The following is a 19,918-nucleotide window of genomic DNA, read 5'->3' on the forward strand; positions in this document are numbered from 1 at the left end:
TCTTTAAAACATTTTTATTTCAAACTTAATTTGTGTATGCATAAGCAGATTACCAAATTTTAAATATGTGGTCCTCAGGTTATTATGGCATTTGTGTTTGGGATTGCCATTGCTAAGTAATGCATTTCTAAATGGTGGCATCATGTGAATGCATTCCTCAGTGACTGCAATCCTGGCAGGTGTTATATGAATGAATGAATACATTCCTCAGTGACTGCAATCCTGGCAGGTGTTGTATGAACGAATGAACACATTCCTCAGTGACTGCAATCCTGGCAGGCATTGTAATCTCAGAATGGGCGTTGGTTCCTACCTGATACGCCCTTTCTCAGGACAGTGGAGACATCATCCAGGCATGACTCCGTCAGTATCCAATACGACTGGGTCTACACGTATTAAAGCCACGCCCACGAAGATCCTTCCCAGAAATAGATGAAGGAGTGACTTGTAGACTGCTGTGTAAGCAATATGAAATGATAGATATTATCTCTCCCCAAGGAATATAGTAGAAAGGAAAGGCAGTAAGTCAAAGGAACAGAGTGGGGCTGGATGATGTCTCCACTGTCCTGAGAAAGAGAGTATCAGGTAGGAACAAATGCCCATTCTTCAAGTAGGTGGAGACATCATCCAGGCATGGGACATACCAAAGTCCACAGTCCCATTGGGAGGGAAAGGAATAAGATAAGAAACTTAAGTGGCCACAACACGCTGCAGCACAAACTGTCCGAATGAAGCATCAGTTGAGGTCTGTCAAGCTTGTAGTGTTGGATGAATGGAGAGATTGAGGTCCATGTAGCTACTCGGCAAATCTCCTCTAACAAAGCTTGAGATGACCAGGCCGCAGAGGTAGCCGCGGTGCGTGTAGAGTGAGCCGTGATATGAGGTGGAACAGGCAGAGAGAGTGCAAAATACGCCCTAGAAATAGCTGTCCGTACCCAACGACCAATGTCCAAAGAAGAGGCCTTGGAACCTCTCTTACCTCCAGGTTGACGAAAAGAGCCTCAGATAGCTTGCAAGTAGCAGTTTGTTTAATATAAATGCGTAAAGCATGACATACATTGAGGTAATGCCACTTATGTTCCAGCCTGTGTGATGGCCAGGACAGAGGTCAGGAAGCACCAATTCCTGGGTTCTATGGAAAACAGAATTTACCTTAAGTACAAAGGCTGGGTCAAGCCGAAGGACTACCTTATCTGGATGAAAGATGCATAAATCTTGTCTGATGGACAAGGCTGCCAACTCAGAAACTCGCCTCGCCGAGGTAATCGCTACAAGAAAAACCACTTTTAATGTTAAAACATGCAGGACACAGAATGCAAAGGCTCAAATGGAGACTGAGTTAAGATAAGGATGTTTTTGGTGACATCCCAGGTAGGGAATCTGTGTATTGTCGGTGGCTTGATGTTTGTGGCATCTCTCAAGAAACAACGGACCAGAGGTTCATGAGAGAGACTGAGCAGAAGTCAGAGAGCGGTCTGAGGACAGGGCCGCAACCTGGTGTTTGGCAAAATCCCTAGGTCCAGTCCCCGCTGCAGAAATTGGAGAATATGAGGAACAGAAGCCTCAAGGGAAACAATGCCTTTGAGTGACACCAGACGGAGAATTGAGTCCAGGTGGCATTGTAAATGCGGTTAGTCGAAGGCCATCTGGAGGCTTGAATTGTTCGAATGACCTCCGCAGACAGCATCGCAGTCCTTAGAGTTTCCCGCTCAACCTCCAAGTGGTGAGACGCGACCACGGAAGGTCTGGATGTTGGAACGCCCCTTGGAGGAGTAGCGGGGGGAACTGGGGCAGTTGCCACGGAGCCACGGAGAGGCTCATGAGGTCGGTAAACCAGGGTCGGCGGGGCCACCAAGGAGCAATCAAGATTAGTTCTGCTCTTTCCACCAGTAGTTTTCGCACCACGCTTTGAATGAGTGGAGTAGGTGGAAAGGCATACCGAAGGCCCGGACGCCACTCGCTCCTCAGAAAGCAGACACCATCTTGCCCAGGAATTGAGACAGTTGGATGAACGGAACCGCCTCTTGGTCACAGATGGATAAGACCATGTCATGAATGCTCACCTGCCTTTCTGGAGATAAGAATACCTGTTCCAGAGAAGTGTCTATCACTGCCCCCAGATGCGTGAGACGAGTCGTGGGCTGCAGATGACTCTTCTTTAAATTGATCAGAAAGCCGTGGTCCTCTAGGGTCTGAAGGGTGAGCTGGATGTCCCGGAGGGCCTGATGCGATGACCTGGATAGTAACAAAATATCATCAAGATAACAGAATTCTAACCAGCATAGATCTGAGATGAGCCACCAGAGCAGCAAGAATCTTAGTAAAAACCCTCGGGGCCGATGATAAGCCAAATAGTATTGGAAGTGATTCCCATTGTAAGAAAAATGGAAAAATTTCATGTGATCTGGAAGAATGGGGATATGGAGGTATGCCTCTGTGAGATGAATGGAGGAAAGAAGGTCATTGGACTGAATGCTCTCCAGAATGGACAACAGAGAATGCATTTTAAACCTCCTGTAGACTATAAATTTGTTTAGAAATTTGAGGTTGAGAATTGCTCTCCAACCCCCCCCGAAGACTGCACTATAAAGAGACGGGAATAAAAACCCCACCCTTGTTGCTCAGGGGGCACCTCCTCAATGGCTTGAATCCGGAGATGTCCGATAGCTAGTTCAACCAGAAGTCTTTTGGAAATGTCCCTGGAGATGGGACAAGGTACCAAAGTCGGCTAGAAAGAAATTCCAGGGCCAGGCCAAAACGGATGGTACACCTGTCCCAGGAATCACTGGTGATGTCATCCCAGCGATCAGCGAAGGCAGACAATAGGGAGGTTGCCAGAAATTTCATTTCTGCTTTCGAAAGGTACGCTTTGAACAGCCCTTGAAGGGCTTCCAATAGGAGAACCGCTGAGAGTTCCGGTTGGACCTGTCCTAGAACTGATGGCCTTGTCTCGGGGGAGCCTGATGCTGAGGACGGGGGTAGGCAAATCCCCCGTCCATCCCTCGAAAGGACGACCTGTGGAAAAAAGAAGGTTTAGGGTCATACTTGCGGTTTGCAGAAGGAAGCACCTTGTGCTTGTCCTTGGATTCAGGCTCCAGAGGAGGACCAAAGAGCAGACCGGGTGAGAAAGGAGCGGATGCCAGTCGCCACTTTTCTCTGGCTTCTGCCTGCCACTGCTTCAGTCAAAGAAGATGCCTCGTACTGATGTTAAAAGCCATGGACCTGGAAGAGAAATGTGCCGCATCCAGAGAGGTATCTGCCACGTACTCCATTGCCGCCTTGAGCTTGCTGATATCTTGGTGAGCGTGGGAATCTCCAGGAGAGATCCTGTCCTGCATTTGCTTTAGCCAACGAAGAGCAGCCCTGTTGAAAAATGAAGAAGAGGGGCCTTGACCGCCCATGCGGCGGACTGATGGCCCTTTACCAGTGACTGCTCAAAGCGTTTGTCCTCAGGGTGGAGAGTGTCCTCTGGAGCAGTAGTGGCCGCATTAGGTGATGACAAGGACACCACGGGGAGATCAATGGAAGGAACCTCCAAAAGTTTAGTGAGCTCTGAGCTGGCATTATACAACTGTTTGTCCAGACTAAAAAAAGAGGCCCTGACTCTGGAGAAGCCCACTGATTTTGAATCACTTCCAGAAAGAGATTTGGGGAAGGAACTATGTCCTTTTCGACGGGAGAACATGAAAAGAGGGGTGTCTGTGGTATCTGACTTGTCGGCCTCCGTGGAGGAGGATGGTTTTGAAGCCAAAATATCAGAAACCTTCTTGGCTTTAAACAAGAGGGAACGAAACAAGGCAGGCTTGAACAGGCCCAATAAGGTAGAAGGAGCAGGGGTCAAGTCCTCATCCTCTGACAGATCGGAATCACGAGTGACCTGCTCCTCAGTGTCCACAGCAGGAGGCTGAGAAACGCTTGCAGAAGTCGCCCCTTGGGCATGGTTAGAACGCCCCCTCTTAGATTTGTTGGAAGTGGAACAATGAGGTGTGGTGGCACCAGGAGGCCGATGCTGAAGGCCTGCAGCAATGCCCCACTCAATGGCAGCAGCTATGATGTCAGCCATATCATCAGGAGTGATGGTGACAGCCCTGGGGGCAGGGGAACCCACATCTATGTCCGGGGTGACGCTGCCATCCCCTTCAGAATCAGAATTCCCTTGAAATCCAATCCCATCCTGTGGATTTAAGGAAGAAGCTGGGGGAGAGATATCCCCATCGGTATCAGTGGAGAGGTCCTCCATGGGGTTGAAATTAGATGGAGGAGAAACCCTAGGAGCGGGGACAGGAGTAGAGCAATGATTGGTTTTGGAAGTGGCCTTTCGTGGAGCAGGATCAGAGGCCTTGTCAGTAGTTGCACTAGGAGTAGTAGTTTCCTGGGCCTCCTGAGGAGGAGCAGGCCTAGGGGCCTTAGCAGGCTTGGTAGCAGAAGGCTTGAAATAGCCTCTCTTTTTGCTCCTGGGCTCAGAGGGGACTGGAGCAGAAGGTGCAACTGGATTGGGTGAATCCCCCCTTGGAAATGGTCCCGTTGGTAGCCATTACTCACGATTACTCCAAAGCATCGAAGAAGGCTTTCCGCCCAACCAAAATGGCCGCCACTGTTTTCGCATCTAAATTAACTGCCTTCTGAGTAGACAGGGCCCTGAGGAAGGGCTGAGGTGGCGAGCCGACAAGGCAGCTTATCGCCCGGCAGTTTGCTGCCCGCCAAGCACTCCGGCGCAGGAGAGGAATTGTTGGCGGCAAGAAGAAGAGGCAGCTTGGAAAACGATCCCTGTAGCCGCCGCGATGAAAGGAGGCTTTTCCAGTGTGCGCAACTACAGCAATCGTCCCTCTGGCGCTCGGCTGCAGTAAAACTTCAAAGGCTGGTGCTCTTTGGGCAGCGCGTCAGCAACGAATGGCAATAAGGGAGCCTGAGGGCGAACCTTGTAGGCTGGCTGCAAAGGCTCTTAGCTGCTGAGGCAGCGAAGCCAAAGAGAGGCAGAAAAGCTTTGTAAAGGCTGTAACGGTCTGAAAGAGTGGAGAAAAGGCCTGAATAATAGTAATTTGAGGAGGAAGTCAATTGAGAAGGTTTGAAAATTTAATTTAATTTAATTAACCACATTTATATGCTGCCCAATCCTGAAGGACTCCGGGCGGCTTACAAAAATAAAGAGAAAAAAAGAAAAAAGACACATAACGAACACATAACAAAAGAAAACGATTTAAAATAGCAACACCTCATACATTCATTATAATTGGGGCTGGACTTCAACAGTGAGGTCAACAGCCCCAGGCCTGCCGGAACAGCCAAGTTTTTACAGCTTTCCTGAAGGCCATGAGAGTGGGTATGGTCCGGATCTCTGGGGGTAGCTGATTCCAAAGAGTCGGAGCAGCCACAGAGAAGGGTCTCCTCTGGGGGCCCGCCAGCCGACACTGTCTGGCTGACAGCATCTGAAGGAGGCCCAATCTGTGGGATCTTACTGGCTGCTGGGAGATATGTGGCAGTAGGCGGTCTCGAAGGTACTCTGGCCCTAAGTCATGTAGGGCTTTAAAGGTGATAACCAACACCTTGAATTGCGTCCGGAGAACAATTGGTAGCCAGTGCACCTCACGGAGGACAGGTGTAACGTGGGTGTACCTCGGTGCACCCAATATCGCTCGCGTGGCCGCATTCTGGACTAACTGAAGTCTCCGAACGCTTTTCAAAGGAAAAGATTTTGGGCTTCCTGGGAGGAGCTTGCTGGTGGAGGCAGCAAAAAATCAGCTGCCTACGAATTCCTGGCTACGTACCTGTTTAGAGGATCTTCCATCTGACGTCTTATCAGGTTTTCTTATCCTTCAGGCAAGAAGGAAAGAAGAAACTGTTTTGCTGGCAAATGCTCTTCGATTTTTGCAGCTTTTGTGCTTGCAAGGAAAGGGGGGCTAGCCCAAGGCAGAACGGCTGTCCGTGCTGGGAACTTCAAACTGCCTTGTGCAGGGACAAAGTAAGTCTCCCCCACTCTGCTCAAAGTTTTGTTTGATTTAATCTTATCACGAGCTGAATCCGTTTACTGCGTGGACAATAATTGTTTATCAACATTTTAGCTTCTTTTCTTTTTCTCCACCGAAAAATTATTTACTTAGAGGCTTTTAAAATGGCGCCGAGCAGGCTGGTTTCTCCGGTAATAACGAAGCTAATCCTCACAAGAATTCAAAACAAAAGAGATTGCTTATCATATGTTTTGGTTTCACAATAGAAGAATTTTACTCCTTCATTAACTTTGCTTATTTGGAAGTTAAATGGTGATGAATCTGCTGAACGGTTTTGATACAATGTTTACTCACTGAAAGTTTTGCCAAGCCTTAAACTTCAAAATAAAAGCCTCTTTACTTAAAGCTGCATATTCAGGCAATAGAGTTCTACTAACTGCAGGCAGATAAATTTTGAAATGGCCTCAAAACCAAATATTAACTTGAAGTCGTCACCCTCTACTTCCAGGGGCACATCTTCAGTGCCTGGCACAAAGCTGCAGCCTCCGCTTCCTACGCCCCCTGCTGGGGATGTGTTAACGAAAGAATTTTTCCTGAGTAATCTAAGCGAGGCTCTTAATGCACAGACAATTAAAATGGAAGATAAGTTTAGAGATAATAGAGAGGAGAGAAAAGAGGAAATAAAAGAAATGAAAGAAGAAATTAAAAGTGAAATAAAAGGACTTAAACAGGAGCTGTATGAGAAATTTGACGCTAAGGTTGATAAAATTAGAGACGACATGCTGAGTCTTGTAACTGTATTAACAGAACATATTTCTGGAATGGAAGATACTCTAGAGGTTCTTAATGATGCCAATGCTAACTTGACATTGAAAACAGAGGTGGTGGAACAAAAAGTGGAAAATGCTGAAAAAGAAATTATTATGATACAGTACCGACAAATGGAGTTCGCATTAAGAGTAAGGGGGCTGCATGAGGAGAAACAGGAGAACCTGAAACAGATCCTATCGGAAGCTTTTGATCGCCTGATGGGAAGACCAGGGACCAACCAAGACTGGCAAATTGACAAAGCTTACCACGTTAACTCCTGGCTGGCAAAGCAGAAGCAGCTTCCTCGAGACATCGTTATATATTTTACTACAAGAGAGCTTAGAAATATGGTACTGCAAGCGTCTTATAACACTAAGCTTCAAATTGGCGGTCAAGACCTGGCTGTTTTGAAAGAGATACCACCTCAAATGTTAAGAGCCAGGAGAGACTACGCTTTTTTGGTCGAAGAACTCAGAAATCGTCAGATACAGTATAGATGGGATGCGCCATTTGGCATCATATTTACATTTGATAAGCAAAGGTACCGCCTCAACTCTGTATGGAAAGCCCGAGATTTTTATTATAATATATTGAAGGCCGGACACCCTGCACCATCTGGACCCAGAGAAAGACCACAAGAAGGACAGGATAGACAGCAAACTACACAACCACCAGACAAGATGGAGCATCTCTCTTCTCTAGAAGTGCAAGGTGCTATGGAACTAAGACCTAGCCGCATGACTACTAGACGTATGGAGAAACAAGCTAAAAAGCAACAGCATCAACAATCATCGGCCATCGATCAAGGAACTACAATAACAAATCTGGAAGCAGTGGGAGGAGCTAGACCTAAGGTTAAACAGGCCGTGCAGGAAGCTCTAAAAATGCTTCAACCAACCAAAGATGACAACTAAGATTTTAACATGGAATGTCAACGGACTAAATTCTCCACAGAAGAGGAAGAAAATATTTCATTATCTCAAACAGTTTAAGAACGATGTAATTTGTTTGCAAGAAACTCATATCAAGTCAACTGATCAAAAATATTTGATCAACTCAAAACTTGGTCAACATTTTGCAGCTTCTGCTATGGAAAAGAAGAATGGTATAGTTGTATACTTAAGAAAAGATATGAAAGCTGAATTAATAGAAGCAGATCCCTTCGGAAGATATATTGCTTTAGACTTAATCTTAGAAGGGAAAAAGACATTACTTTTGGGAATTTATGCTCCCAATCAACAGCAAGATAGATTCTATAGAAATCTTCATGCTAAATTAGTACAGTGGGACTATAGTTCCTGTATACTATTGGGTGACTGGAATGGAGTGATAGATACTAAGAGAGATAAGAAGATTTCCCGCCTAAATACCAAGATGCGAGCAAAGTTACCCAAATCTTTCTTTGACATTATGGATGATTTTGAATTGAGAGATATTTGGCGAGAAAGAAATGCAGAGGAATATGACTTCACTTTCTTCTCGGACAGGCATCAATCCCTTTCAAGGATTGATTTTATCCTAACCACTAATGATTTGCTTTCTAGGGTCAAGAAAACAAAGATTGCAGCTAGGGTCCTTTCGGACCACAACCCAGTTTGGATGGAGTTGGGAAGGGTAGTGCAGGCAAGAAGGTCTTGGAGATTGAATGAAAACTTATTTAGATATGAAAAGTATATTAATGATTGTAAAAAATTACTATCTGAATATTTTGTTTTGAATATGAATAAGGGTACATCTATGGAATTTGTATGGGACGCAAGCAAAGCGTATATGAGAGGAGTTTTGATGAATATAAATAAAACACATAGAAATAAGCAAGGGTTAAAACGAACAGAACTGGAAGAGGAAATTAAGAGAAAAGAGCTGGAGTTAACAATGAACCCAGACGATACAAAGGTTAAGGAAGCTATTAACATATTAAAATCTCAATTTGACATGTTGATCTCTGACCAGGTAGCTACTAATTTATTATATGCAAAACACAATACTTTTTGTAATGCAAACAAACCTGGCAGATGGTTAGCTTATCAGATTAGGAAAAAAAGGAAAACTCGAAATATATCTAAACTGATTTACAGAGGGAAGGAGGTGTTTCAACAGGAAGAGATTCAAAAGGCTTTCTGGGAATTTTTTACAGAACTGTATAAAGGGGATAAAATTAATGGTTTAGACATAGACAAATATTTAGACAAAGAGAAAATACCTTCAGTTAGAGAAGAACACAGGCAAAAATTGAATCAACCAATAACCTCGGGGGAAATCCTGCAGGTAATTAAGCAATTAAAGTCAGGGAAAGCACCAGGTACAGATGGCTTGACAGCGGTTTACTATAAAAACTTACAGTTAGAAATGGTAGAACCTCTTAGAGAATTATTTAATATGATTCAAACGGAAGGTAAAGTCCCTCCATCTTGGAAGACAGCGTTTATATCTTTGATACCCAAAGAAGATCAAGATACTACTCAACCCAAAAATTATAGACCTATTTCATTACTGAATGTAGATTATAAAATTTTTACTAAAATATTAGCAAATAGGTTAATGTTGGTCATTCAACAATTGATACATACGGACCAAACAGGTTTTATACAAGGGAGACAGATGAAAAGTAATGTTAGATTAATTATTAATGCATTAGAATATTTGGGAAAGAACAACCAGATCCCTGCTGCGTTTATATTTTTGGATGCTGAGAAGGCCTTTGATCGAGTTAACTGGCAATTTCTGCTGAAGATACTGCAAAAAATGCAGATAGGAGATAATTTTTTACAGTCAATTAAAGCAATATACCAACAGCAAACAGCACAAATTATAGTCAATGGAAATTTAACAGACTCTTTTCAAATTGGAAAAGGTACAAGACAGGGCTGTCCTTTGTCCCCATTATTGTTTATTATAACTTTGGAAGTATTGTTGAATAAAATACGGGGCTTGGATGGTTTAAAAGGGATCAAGATTAGGCAGCAAGAATATAGAGTCCGCGCTTTTGCGGACGATTTGGTCATAATATTGGAACAACCGCAGGAATCCAGTATGGTTTTAATGAATACGATTAATCAATATGGTCAAGTGTCGGGTTTTAAAATAAACTTAGGAAAAACCAAAATATTAGCTATAAATATGAATATTAAACAAAAGGAAGAATTAGGAGTGATGCTAGGATGTGAGGTAGTTAAAAAAGTCAAATATCTTGGAGTTAACATTTTAACTTCAAATGGGAAATTATATAAGCATAATTATGAACCACTTTGGCATAGCATACAGACAGAGATGAAAAAATGGGAGAAATTGCACTTATCTTTGCTGGGTAGGATAGCGGCAGTGAAAATGAACATTTTACCAAAATTTTTATTTCTTTTCCAAATGTTACCTATACTTAAAAAAGATGCGAACCTTTTAGAATGGCAGAAGGGTATCAACAAATTTGTGTGGGCAGGAAAGAAGCCGAGGGTAAAGATGAAAATAATGCAAGATGTACGTGAGAGAGGAGGATTGAAACTACCTAATTTAAAACTATATTATGATGCAGTGGCATTATCTGTAATTAGTGATTGGACTCATTTAACCAATGATAGAATATTGAATATTGAGGGACACGATCTGGTATTTGGTTGGCATGCTTACCTGTTATTCAACAAAAAATTGGATAAGAATTTTAAAAGTCATATTTTAAGAAATGCTTTATTGCGGGTTTGGAAGAAATACCAATATAAATTAAATGACAAGATACCCATGTGGGCAATTCCTAGACACGCAATTGAAAATATGAATACAGCACAAAAACAGGACAGAATTACTTACAGACAGCTTCTTACCTCGGAAAGGGGGGTATTACAATTAAAATCTTTAGAGGTATTAAAAGAGGAGAAGGTAGTTCAAACATGGTTTCAGTATGGGCAATTACAGGCTAGGTGGAAAATAGATCAAAAAATTGGTTTTATCCAAGTTGAGGATAATCTGTTTAAACAAATAAGAGATCAAAGCTTAATGCATATAAAGAGGATATATAATGTATTAATACAGATGGATTCGGAAACAGAATTAGTTAAAGATTGTATGATAAAATGGGCTCAAAATATTGAGGAACCAATAATGTTGGATACATGGGAAAGAATCTGGGTAAGAAATGTGAAATTTACACAAGCTCAAAATCTGAGAGAAAATTTTTACAAGATGTTCTATAGATGGCATTTAGATCCTAAAAAGTTGGCTTCTATGTATCCGAATGTACAGCCTAAATGTTGGAGGTGTGGTTCTCTCGATGCTACATATTATCATATATGGTGGACCTGCCAAAAGGTTAAGGCATTTTGGATAAAAATATGGTGGGTCATGCAAAATGTTTTTAAAAGAAGGATAAAGTTTATTCCTCAGTTATTTTTACTAGGTATATGTACTGACTTTACAGTGGTAGAGACCAATTTGATTCTGCACCTGATAACTGCAGCAAGACTGTTGGTGGCGCAATATTGGAAGAAGGAAGACTTGCCTACAATCCAAGAATGGACATTGAAAGTAACAAACTTAGCCGAGATGGCTAAAATATCGGCATATCTCAAAGATCATTCAAATGAGATATATAAACGAGACTGGAAAAAATGGATTGACTATATACAAAATAAATACGGGACTAAGAAATTCCAGTTAGCCTATGCTTAAGATCAGAAATGATTTAAACTGTTAAAAGTCAGTTCAGTAAGAAGAAGCTAAGGTCAATCTAGAATGTCATTAATTTCTTTATTTCTTTTTTCTCAATAGATTTTAGACTGTGTTAGTTAAAAATCCATACCGTGTACGGGTTCTGGGAAGTCGGGGGGGGAAGGAGGAGGGGGGGTGGGGGGGTGGAGGGAGGGAGGGGCACACACAACAAAAAAAAATTGTACTTCAATGTCTTAATGATTGACAAATGATGACATATTTGTGTTTTTTTTTAAAGAAAAATAAAAAAGTTCTGTTTTAAAAAAAAAAAAAGGAAAAGATTTTGAAGGATTTTTAGCAAAAGGTAAAGGAAATTAGCAAGAAGAAATAGGGAGACACAGCTAATCGAAGGATCGACTGAGTCTATTTCTGGGGAGGAGCTTCGTGGGCGTGGCTTTAATACTTGTAAACCCAGTCGTATTGGATACTGACAGAGTCATACCCATGCCCGGATGATGTCTCCACCTACTTGGAGAATGGTGCAAGTCATAAAATGGGAAGAGACAAAACTTGCAGGTAAGGAGGAGGATATGTGTATATCTAGGTGTTGTGGGGGAAGCTGCAGCCAGGTATTATAGAGCAAAGACAGATAGGGAGGTATGGGTGGACACACGGAATGGAGTGTGGACAGACAGTGATACAGCATAAGATCTCTGGGATTTCATACTGTATAGTATGAAATCTTCAGGAGAAAAAGAAGCAGAAGCGACTTACAGGGATAACTTGCAATTTTTTGAAGTACGTGGCCAGATTAATAAAAAGGAACCAGGGCATAGAAAATAACTTTAGCACATTTAATTTAAACGAATGACTCTGACAGATCAGTTTAAAATATTGCTTATCCATTTCTCTTCTCTGTCCCTTCTCAACCCTTCAGTTTATGAGAGAAGATGCAGACTAATTTCCCAACCCACAAGAAACATTTGGTACAGCCCAAGGAGGGGTCTGGGGAAAAAAAACAGATTTAGCCAGTAACTCTGAGATAACAAGATATTTTTTTAAAAAAGCTGAACATCAATTAAAACATACATTACTGATCTAAGAATCTAAACTTGTGAACATAGCTGATTTTTTTTCTATTAACACACTCAATCACTCTCTGTATATATGTATTTACATACGTGTTTGCCTGAAGTGCATGACATCTTGGCTATCATTAAAGCTTTTGGTTTTTCATGGCATTGCAAATGACACTGAGATTTCAAATCTGTTTCTATTATTTCTGTGGCATCATCATCTGCCTGTTCGGGTGTTAGCTGCTTCTCTGTTGTGCTTGATCCAATTCTGTCTTCTACTGCTACTACAGATTCTGTCAGGGTGTTTAGAGCTGTGAGAAGCTCTTCTGGAAAAGTATTACTCTCCTCATTTACAGATGTATCTATGGAAAAATTATCATTCTGATATTCTAACATGTCAGACATTTGGTTGGTTTCAAATTCATCAAGTGGTTTTATTAATTGTTTCACGTCAAACATTTTAGTTGCCATACTATTTATTGTCTCATTAGTTGCTATTGCTTCATGAAACGGGTCATTATCTGCGATATCACTCTTGCCACTGATGATTCCAATACTTTGGAAAGCCATTGATGTTTCTGGGTATTTTGGCACATCATTTGAGAATGACTTTACTGCATTCATATTTGAGGGAAGACTTTCTTCTAGAGAATCATCCTAAAAATAAAAATAAAATGCCATGGTTACAATAAAAAAGAACTCACATTATTTCTATAAAGATATTATTTAATATAAATTTAATTATACTTTTTGGTATTTTATAATTTTTATTACTATTTTGAACATATTCAATACAAATTAATGTAATGGTAATTAAGGATGCTTTTTTACAAAACATTTTATGCTGCCACCGTGACCCGTCAAAACCGCGGTCCACTAAAGCGCCCCCGATCAAAGCGCGTACGTGACATCATCAGCAGTGCGACAAATAAAATTAAAATTAAGTTAAATTAAAATTAAAATTAAATTAAAGCAAGCCGATTCACATAAAGGTAAGGGTTAGGTTTAGGGTTAGGGTTAGGTTAAGGGTTAGGGTTAGGGTTACGTTAAGCGTTAGGGTTAGGGTTAGGTTAAGGGTTAGCGTTAGGTTAAGGGTTAGGTTTAGGGTTAGGTTTAGGGTTAGGTTAAGGGTTAGGCTTAGGGTTAGGTTTGGGGGGGTTAGGTTTAGATTTACGCGTTAATTTTAAGTTTACCGCTCACAGCGTGCCGTTTTCGTCGCGCTGTGATGATGTCACGTACGCGCTTTCGTCGAGCGCGCTTTAGTCTACCGCAGATTTGTGGTGGAACCGCTGCCACAACACAATGATCTACAATTTTTAGTAGTTTCTATTTATGATCTTTAATTGACTTCTCTGAGAAATTATGGAAGATTATCTACAAAAATAATCATTTCATTCTTAACGTAATTTTTCTAAAGAGAGTGATTCCCATAAGGCAGCTTGATAAGTGCATCTACGTCTTTAATATCAATATCTTAATTAATTTAAATATATAATTCCAAACAGGGCAAAGTATCTAATGCTCCTTTATTATATTGGACTATGCCAAAGTTTGAGGGAGAGAATAGGAAACATGTACTATAAATTAGGAATAAAAATCTGGGTACTCGTTAAATAGATATATGAAACCTTGAAAATCCCATTTGTTTTACTGCCCATTTAACAGAACAATTTTTAAGTCTAGCACTTTTTTGATGGATATTTTGAGATTGAAATATAAGATCAACATACCAAAAGAGTAGAAGAAGCTACATAAAGTATAATTGAGATATCATTGGCAGCTTCTTTTGATTTTTAATAAGCCTGATATGTGACAGCAGTTGTGAATATTTGCAAAGAGCCTTACTCCTTTTTCTTCAATGACTTCTAGCATAACTATATGACACATAAAATTGCTGCCTTATAAATCAAAAAATACTTTTATCTTTGGAATTTAAGGGAAGGGGGGATGAATGTTGTTGTGCAATGTATCGTATTTCTTTGACGAAAAACCTCAAATTTGCTAAGTATGAATTAGTTGAGTAAGTAACCTCAAATACTTTGTATTTGAAATTTTGCTTCACTAGAACTTCTTTCTTCTTTTTTCACAATTTTTACTGTGAGAAACCAGGGTATTAATTTGTAGATCGCCCTAAATAGTTGTTTGGCAATAGTGCCTAGATTTTAAAAAGTTGTAGCAACACGCATAATTTACATTGTAACTCTATTAATTGGAGTATCTCTAATTAATACTTCCAAAATTCTTTGTGCTGAAATCATATACTATCTGGGTTATTCATTTACAAAGCTATGTAAATATTTCATATGATATCCATAAATAGGGCATATTTATTATTTTCTGTCACAGGACAAACTTTGGATAATTACGTCAGTTGTAGGTTTTTATGCTAATCCAGTATAAGAGCAATGGAAGGGTTGTAGAAAATTATATGAGTTTATTTTAATGGCCGCATGGATTACCTGATGATTTCAATGTGTTACAATTTGTAGCAGTATATAAAACTTTTCAAAGCATTGCTTTAAAAGTAAAATTCTATTTTACTACGCACTATGTTGTTATGTGACTTATAGGATACCTCTGGTCTGTGTAAAAATATTGTTATTCAACTAAAGATTTGTACTAATTTATAAATGTTTAGTTGAATAATGCAAAAGTAATTACTTATTTACAAGCAGAGAACCATTAACAGACTTACATTTTGGTGTGACATCTCAAGAAATCCAGGCATTTTAGATTCTAAACCTAGAAAAATAACAAATACTTTAAACTTCTCGGAGTAAGACTGCTTTAGATTTTATCATTATATTTATTTTAAAAAACATTTTTAAAATCTAAGATTTCATTTGCTTTTTGCATTATTTCAAATCCAGGGTGAAGATGGATTTTTATTAACCACCACTGTTTTTTTAAACTCAGGAAGTCCAAGTCTAAATGTAATATTAAAGATCTTTATGCAAAATGCATAGTTGAATTCAATATATAATACAACTTTTTATTTTTCTGAAAGTAGACAAAACACCATCTATAACACAATTTTTAAAATTTCAACTGCCAAAACAACAGAGGGGGGCATATTGCAGATCCTGTCAGCCAAGGAATTTCAGCTGGCAGAATCCTGAAGAATAACCTTTTCTGCCATGGCTCTTGCCCTCTGAAAAATCCCCGAGGTGAGACTGACTCCCATCCTTCTGAGGTTTTGAAAGCGGCTATTGCTCTGCCAGATGGCTTGGGGATCCAGTGGGGGATCTTCATACTGGAGGTGGTTGACTAGATAAAATTCAATTGCTATCTCCCTCCTGCACTCCCCCCAACCCCGGTGTCTAGCTTCCATCTTTGCAATCTTGTTTCCTTGATTTTATCTGTTAATGTTTTTATTTGCTGTGTTTTCATAATGGGTTTTAATGTTTTAAGCCACCCAGAGCCATTAGATACAAGATGGGTGGCAAATAAATTGTATAAGTAAATAAAACATAGTTCCATATTATTATATTGTGCTCCAAAACAAATCCCGCTTTTATATAATTTCTGTATATACATAATACCTAATCTTGTTAAACTTATTGTAAAAGCATACCAATGCATTTATATTCTCCATGAACAGTTGCTGCTGATATACAATCAAGTTGACCAATATTTGTGGCATTGACAGCATTGTTTAATTCAATCCTAGATGAAAAAAATTCTGATTAAACTAAATTTTGCAATGATTTTATGTCTTACAACTCAAGACTTTATATATAATTATATGCAGAGTGGAGATAATTATGCAACTATCTATAGGAATTATTACATTTATTTTCTTACTTAAGGTCAACACATTTTCTCCATTATCAAATTAAACAATGTCTACTCATTAAAATTCCATGATCAAGGCAGAGGTCCAGTTTAGGCGAATAAGTAGTAACTGCAGCAAACACATGACAGTACCATTTCCATCCTCTGCAGTGCCATTTTGGTTTTCTGTTCTGCACATGCGCAGAACAATCTTCATTGAAAAAATGTAATTTTCCCCTTTTTAATGTTGTACGCATGAGCAGACTATTTTAAGTGCAAATGTCCCGCCCACCTGCCCCACCCAGTCACTCATTTCCTGGGTGGCTTCCCTGCTTAAGGTGCCATGTGGTGCCTGCCCTGCGCCCCAACTGAGATACCTCCTCCTCCTGCCTACAGGTAAGTCTCACTAGCCGCCCCTAGCTTGCTGCCCCCTCACCATCCTCACCCGGTTCGCAACCTTCCCTTCCCCTGCCCCTTCCAGGATTCCCACAAGCTCCATTTTGGCTCCCAGCAGGCTTCAGGCAGGCCTGCTAGGCCCAAAATAGGGGGGGGCGCTCGTTTTGGCTCCCAGCAGGCTTCAAGCAGGCCTGTTAGGCCCAAAATAGAGCGGGGGGGGGGCTAGCAAGCCTCCCTGCAGCCCCTTGGTAGCAAGGAGGGGGGCCTCAAGAGAGAGAAAGGAATCCCCAAGTGCATGGAGCAGAGAGGTCTTCAAAGTTGGGAACTTTAAGGCTTGTGGACTTATCTCCCAGAATTCAGCTCTGCTGGCTGGAGAATTCTGGGAGTTAAAGTCCACAAGTCTTAAAGTTGCCAAGTTTGAAGGCCTCTACTAGCTGCTTATCCTTAAGGTCAGGCTAAGCTAATCAGTGGAGCTCTAAGAATGCCAGATGATCAATGGGCATGATCTCAGTTTCAAATCGTCTGGCTTTTCTTCCTCCTATCAAAGGCTATCTGGGGTTATTCACAGGAAGAGAGGAAGGAAGGAAAGCAAGAAAGAAGGAGAGAGAGAGAGAAGGAGGGAGGGAGAAAAGGGAGGGGAAACTGAATAAGATATGGATGGATGGATGGATAGAGGGAGGAAGGGAGAAAGAGAAAAAGGAGTGGAAGGAAGGACCACAAACCTTGCACTAGATACCACTTCAGAGGATGCTTTGAAACAGCACTGCAATCCAGGGCTGGAAGGGACTTCAGAGGTCATCTAGTCCAACCCACTGCTCCAGCAGGAGACCTTATATTATCTTGGTTATTTTAGTGCCTCTAACACAGGAGAAATTCCCAGAAATCCCCAGGCATTGCCAACCTCTCCCCCCCACAGTAAAAAAAACACCAACCTAAAGCAAAAATTCCATGCAGTTATTAAAAAGAATAGAAAAGGGGGTGGTTGTGTATTGTTTAATGGTCTGCTAAATTGGCAAAATTGATGACTAAATTGGCTACGCCCACCCAGTTACATGGCCATCAAGCCACTCCTACCTGGTCACATGACTGCAAGCCATGACCACAGAACCGGTAGTAAAAAAAAATTCAAACACACCATTGGATCAAGGCTATCCAACCTCAAAATACAAGATACCCCGGGGGGCGGTGGGTGTATCAGCATTTATTGCTTTCCTGAAGTGCTTATCAACTTCCCAGAAGCTTCTGGTTTCACTTATTTTATTTAAAACAGACTAAATAGCAACTACTGAAGGGCAGTAGTGAAAGATAGTTACTGCAGGCAGGATCAATCAATAAATGAAGGAGGAAAAGTGAAAGGAAGAAAAAATGAAAAGGGAGAAAGGAAAGTTACTGAGTTGAGTTTATGATATTTTATGGACCACAGGAATTTCCAGCACTGTCTCCCAACCCTTCTACATCCACTTTAAAACATATATGGCATTGTCCTTGAAATAATATCCTTACTTCCAGATACAGAAGAATTGAATATCAGAATGTACAGACATATGTAGGCCTATTATTTATATTCATTATAACCGTGATATAAAGTACAGCATGTCACATTAGAATATATTGGATGAAGGTGTGTTTAAACCAGAACACCACCCCATTCATATACAGTGAGAACATACTATAAATCAGAGGTCTTCAAACTTGGCAACTTTAAGACTTGTGGACTTCAACTCCCAGAATTCTCTAGCCATAGCTGGCTGGAGAATGCTCAGAGTTGAAGTCCACAAGTCTTAAAGTTGCCAAGTTTGGGAACCCCTGCTATAAAGTCTATATACAAAGAGGAACAGAGAGAGACAGTGAGATCAATGTGCTACTTCTCAGCTAGATGCTGCAACCCACTAATATCATAGGTGGCAACTGAGCACTTGCAAAATCAGTTATAGTTCTCAGAGATATTGTATTTACGGAAGCAGAGATTGAGATTCTTCATTTTCATTAATCTCTTGATATGGCTGGAAGAAAAAAACAAATTAGTTCAGAAAACAATAAATAATAAATTAATAATCCCACTGATATTTATATAACAGTAAATTATACTGAAACCAGTGAAAGTTATTCCAGTTACGTTATTTTTCAACTTTAATACAAGTAACTGAACTGCATATTTCATAGGATACAATGTCTGGAATGTAAGTTGATATCTTGTCTTATTCTAACACTCAGTGTTAAAATAAGTCATATGAAATTATATACATATTTTCTAAAAAAAATATAGGATCCAGTCTTCCCAGCTAAGCCACACTTACATGGAATCTAATACAAAAAAAAATATATTATCTCATATTGATAATATTCAATATCCAAATTTATATCTTGTATAATGTACTGTATCTTTAATGAACTTATGTTTCTATTTTTCAAAAATAGAAAAATATCTTTATGTGACTATTTTATGTACCTGTGTAGTTATACTATTAATTTTTATTAAACAAAATCTTTGTATTTTATCACAGTGTAAAACATATAACATTTATAGCATGCTTTGTAATATTTTATTCCTAGTGTATTTAATTTTAGCTGATAAAATTATGTATAAATATATATTAAATTTACATATTAAATATAAGTTAGCTTTCTACTTCTTTTATACACAACTGCCTAATAATTAAATAGTAATGAAAATGGAGAAAATGAAAGTTTTGAAAGTTTTATTGGAAATAAATAAGTCCACATTTTACATATTGCTATAATATGGATTCAGCATTTCACTCATAAAACAGGCACATCATTTTGATGCACTGCAACGTTTTTTAATTCATGTATGGATGTATTTTAAACATCTCTTCCATGCAATATGCTTGGTGAAAAAAATATATGGTTAACTTCCATACACAGATTTTTTTTCCATCCTTCCAAAGACATTCTGTGGAATATTCTGTTCATTCTAAGCACTTTTCCATTCTCAAGCTATTAAAAATCATAATCATCAGCACAACAAATCTAAGCAACTACATACCAGATTAAATAGTTCCAGTTGTTTCTGGACATGGAATTTGATGCTATTAAATGGAATGTTTGGGGAAAGCTTTTCTATGATTAGAGATGAAAATAATTAATAGAAGCATGATCACATAATTAATATCTTATAATTCTAACAAAGTTTTCAATCAATTATGACCACTACCTCTGTAACCCCTCATTATAACATTATAATAAACAGCTGCAAGGTAGCTATATAAATTGATTAAATAAATAAAACAAATAGAACATATGTTACACTTTAACCAC

The sequence above is a fragment of the Thamnophis elegans genome, chromosome 3, assembly GCF_009769535.1.
Source record: "Thamnophis elegans isolate rThaEle1 chromosome 3, rThaEle1.pri, whole genome shotgun sequence".
NCBI classification, from domain to species: Eukaryota; Metazoa; Chordata; class Lepidosauria; order Squamata; family Colubridae; genus Thamnophis; species Thamnophis elegans.